The following is a 4,381-nucleotide window of genomic DNA, read 5'->3' as shown; positions in this document are numbered from 1 at the left end:
AAAGAGAAAGGGTAACACCTGATGTCCTCTGACTCCCACATCTGTGCAGTGGCATATAGACACCTCCTCCCTCCACCCATACACATATACACTGAAATACAGAAGTCTTTCTTAACGGCTAATCTTCTTTTTCAGACACTTTATATTGAGATAGCCAGAAACTTTTGTCGGTGGTATCAGATATCTTTTTTGTTGTTGTTTGTACTTAGTATTTTACTATTTAAAAATACTAATTAAATTATACTGTAGTTCTTATTCTGCAGTTTGTGCCCTGGGACCTAAGAATGGGTCCTTAGGTTCCCTGTGAATAGTCTGCTGTCCCCACCCATGTAACCGTCTTCGCATAGACACATCTTGTGTCCTTCTCATCATTAGCATCAGATTCGAAAAGTAAAACAAGTGAGCTAATGCTGGGCTTGACTTCCCAGAGAAAGCTGGACTGTGTTCAAGACCTAAGGTGGAAATCCTGCAGCCTTGGCAGAAAGAGGCCCAGAAGCCACCTTCATCCCTCCTGACAGGCTATTGAAGAAGCAGAGTGTAGGGTGTGGACCAGATCCACAGCTGTTAGGGGATTAGTGGGCCATGGCAGGTGGAATTATTGTCTCTCATCACATGGTGTGGAAAATGTCAGAAACTGGCTTTGGGTTAGGGGCTCCAAGAGAGGATTGGGAGAGCAGGGGGGTTAGAAACAAAGGCTGAGCCAGATGGTATCACTAAGAATTCTAGACAGCCAGACTGAGAGAGTGACTTACCACTGTGTGGCAGAATTATCTTATTTCATAAATAAGCTTGTTCTAGCATTTTCTGACACAGGAATTTCTGGCGTCTGTGTTCAAATTTCTGGCTTTCCCTGCCCCCCACCCCCCCTCAGAGAGAAACATTCAGTCTTCTCTACCTAAGGGAAGTTCTTTCCTTTCATCAAAGGCTACCCTTTGGATACCCTTCAAGTGCTATCCTGTACCAGCTTCTCAAGTCTTGAGTGTTTACTGCATCTGTACTGTAAATGTGCTACCTTTATTATCTTAGACTAACAACAGTTAAAATAAACAGATTCCTTCAGTCTGCAGTCCTAAGTTTCTCAAACAATGTTGACAGCAGACATTGCGTCTCCAATTGCTGATTCAACGTCCTTCCCATTCCAACTGGCTTAGTCTCCGCTGTTCCATCAAAATTCTCCTTTTAAGACTCCGATGGTCTTTGGCAGTTCCCAGCCAACTCTGTGCTTTTCAGCCTCTTGTGGTGAGGCTCCTAAGTGGCATTTAATACAGTGGAGAATTTTTCCCATGGCTTTATTTTTTCTGCCTTCTCCAACTTTGCACTCTGCTCCGCCTTTTCTGATGTTCTTTTTCTTGCATTGTGTCTGTGTTGGGGAGGGGGAAGTGGATTGTCTATATGTGTGCACTTGTGTACAGGCTCCTGTGGAGGGCAGAGGTCAACCTCAGGTTGTTCTTCAGACACCATCTGCCTTGCTTTGTGTGGAGGTCAGAGAACAACTTAGAGGAGTTGATGCTTGCCTTTCACCGTGTAGATCACGGGGATCGGAATCAGGTCATCGGGCCTGGCAGCAAGTGCCCTTAACCTGCTGAGCCATGGCCCATCCTGCTTTTTTGTGGTTGGGTCTCTCACTGGCCTGTAATTCAACTAAGCTAACTGGCCAATGAGCCCCAGAGATAACCTGTCCCTGCCTCCCCAATGTACCACCACACATGGATTTTTTTTTTTAATGTCGATTTGGGGATCCTTCTATTTTACCAGCAAGGACTTTACTGACTGAGCTATTTCCTTGGCTGTCTTTCTCTTACTCATATCTCTCTGGTATTCATCCACGATCTGAACTCAGTTCTTTTGTTATCCCGGTGTTTCTTCAAAAGCCAGGGCTTCAAATGACCTAGGACGCTGCTCACCCTCATGCCACCTCTTGCCAGCAATTCTTTTCTGAAGTTGTGTAGCCTACCTGACATTTCCCCACAGATACTTCCTAGACGTTTTCAACTGAATATATCCATAATGGAGCTATTGGTTTTCTACTCCTCGTGGGTCTCCCCCACGTTATCCTCCGATGTTCTGAATCTAAGAACTTTCAAATTTACCCATCTGACTGCTCGAGCAGGAACCTGAACACTGATTTTAGCACCATTGTCACCAGCACTTAATCTATGACACAGGGGTTTTCTTTGAATTCAACAAATCCTTTTCCCGACACTTTTTGGCTTCTGTCTCTTCCGTCCATCCCGTTCACACCTTTTGGTCAAATCGCTCCACATCTTGCCATGGCAATTCTTTTTAAAAATAGAAAACTAGGCCATAGGATTCTGTTAGACATAACTCAAGTTCTCTGGGAGGGAGCGAGGGGTATGTTATACACATGTAAATGTTACTGTGAACCGAAACCCTCCTCCCCACGACTCACACCACTCTCACGGTGGCTTTCTCAATGTTTAGATCCTCTACCTCACCTCCTCCCAACACAGGCCATTCTCCGCTGCCTCTTCCTCATCTCCTTTCCAACACAGTCCACATCTTGTTTCTGTCTTCAAGGGCACAGCTTTCCTATTAGGTTAGCTCCTCTGGCGCTTTCAAGTCGAGAGCACATCCCTCTGTTCTTCTTTTAGAACTTTATGACTGTACTTTATGGTTTGTATCTTGAGGGGTTGTTAGATATTGATTTCCTTCTCTGGCCAATGTGATAAAGAAAGCACTGTTACCACCTTTTCTCCAGCCTGTAGTTGTTTCCAAAATTGCCCAGTGTGTTTTGGGAGTATTGTCCTTGGCCTCCCCTGCTAACAGCCAGCTCGCGCTGGGCATGAACAAAGGAAACCAAGCCAAACACCTGCTAAAGAGCTATGTGCAGCCAAGTGTCAGGACAGCTGGGATAGGCTGCCCAAGCGCACATGCCAGAGGTCTGGAATCATCACACTGCCAGTTGAGCCAGAGTGTAAGACAGAAGGAGGAAATGGCCTTTGCCCTTTTGGATAAGGTTTCCCTCTCCACACACCTGTTACTTTGCTCAGATATCGAGAGGAGGATGAGGAAAGCCAAACCCGAAAAGATATCCCCAGTGGGCAAGCTCTGTCCAGATGCTCCTAGCACATCCTGTATGTAATTCTGTTCTACTTTCCATCCATGGGGGAGGGGGTGGATTTATTTATTTTTATTTCACAGGTATATGTGTGTTTTGCCTAAAGGTACGTCTGTGCCCTATGTATGTGAACTCTCCAAGAAGTCCAGAAGAGGACATCAGATCCTCCTGGGATTGGAGTTCCTAGATTATTGTGTGGGTGCTGGGTATTGGAACTCTGGTCCCCTGGAAGAGAAAACCAGTGCTCTTAACTGCCTAAGCCCTCTCTTCAGCCACCAGCCCTAGTTTCTTGTAGACAAGGAAGGCCTTAGAAGCACAGGGAAAGTGTGTAATATCACACGGAATTCAGATCTTGATATGAAATTACTGACAGTATTTCCTTGGTCTTTTGTTTTATTTATTTTAACTAATTTGAAGAGTAGTATTTACTTTGCTTATTTAAAATTGTACATATTATACATTGTAATTATATGATACCACATAAAATGTCTTTTGTTTTTGTTTTGTTTTTCAAGACCACGGTTTCTCTGCATAAGCCTGGAACTCACTCTGTAGACCAGGCTGGCCTCAAACTCAGAAATCCACCTGCCTCTGCCTCCCAAGTGCTGGGATTAAAGGCCTGTGCCACCACCGCCCGGCTTTTTTGTTTTTATTTATTTATTTTTGTTTTTTTGTTTTGTTTTGTTTTGTTTGTTTTTTTCGAGACAGTGGTTCCTCTGTGCAAGTCTGACGGTCTGGAACTATAAAATGTCAACTATACATATGCTTATACATATAAGATAAAACATGGATAAAGTATTCTATTATATATTTACTGAGCATTTTTTTAATTGGATCTTGGTCTAGCCCTTCACTTCTCTTAAGGAACCATGGTTAGTTTATTTCCATGTGGACTTTTGAGATAAAGGCCCATGCCTGATGCTATTCTGAGATAGTAACCATATCACAGACGTTGTGCACCATAAATGTAGAAAAGTCACTGAACATCTACACGTTCCTGACTTCAGCATGACTCAGAGGGGACGTTCACTTAGTGATGCATTAAGAAAAAGGAGCCTTCATCTTCTTTCACATCTAATCAAGCAAAGAAAAGGAAAGGGGAGTGTTTACCTTGATGACAAGGTGGGGAGGCTCCATGTCCCATAGGTCCAGGCTCCCAGAATCGTGGGTTGGGTTTGGAAAGGTTGAAAAGGCTTTTGCCTTTTCTGTATCCCCTCCCTACTTTAAAAGCAGAGCTTGATTTTGGGAGACAGTGTGCACACACACATCTGTTATATATGCTTTTCTTCTGTCTTTGTCTAT

This window comes from Arvicanthis niloticus, chromosome 12 (genome assembly GCF_011762505.2).
Source record: "Arvicanthis niloticus isolate mArvNil1 chromosome 12, mArvNil1.pat.X, whole genome shotgun sequence".
NCBI lineage: Eukaryota > Metazoa > Chordata > Mammalia > Rodentia > Muridae > Arvicanthis > Arvicanthis niloticus.
The sequence above is the reverse complement of the archived record's forward strand: the minus strand, read 5'-3'. Positions refer to the sequence as shown.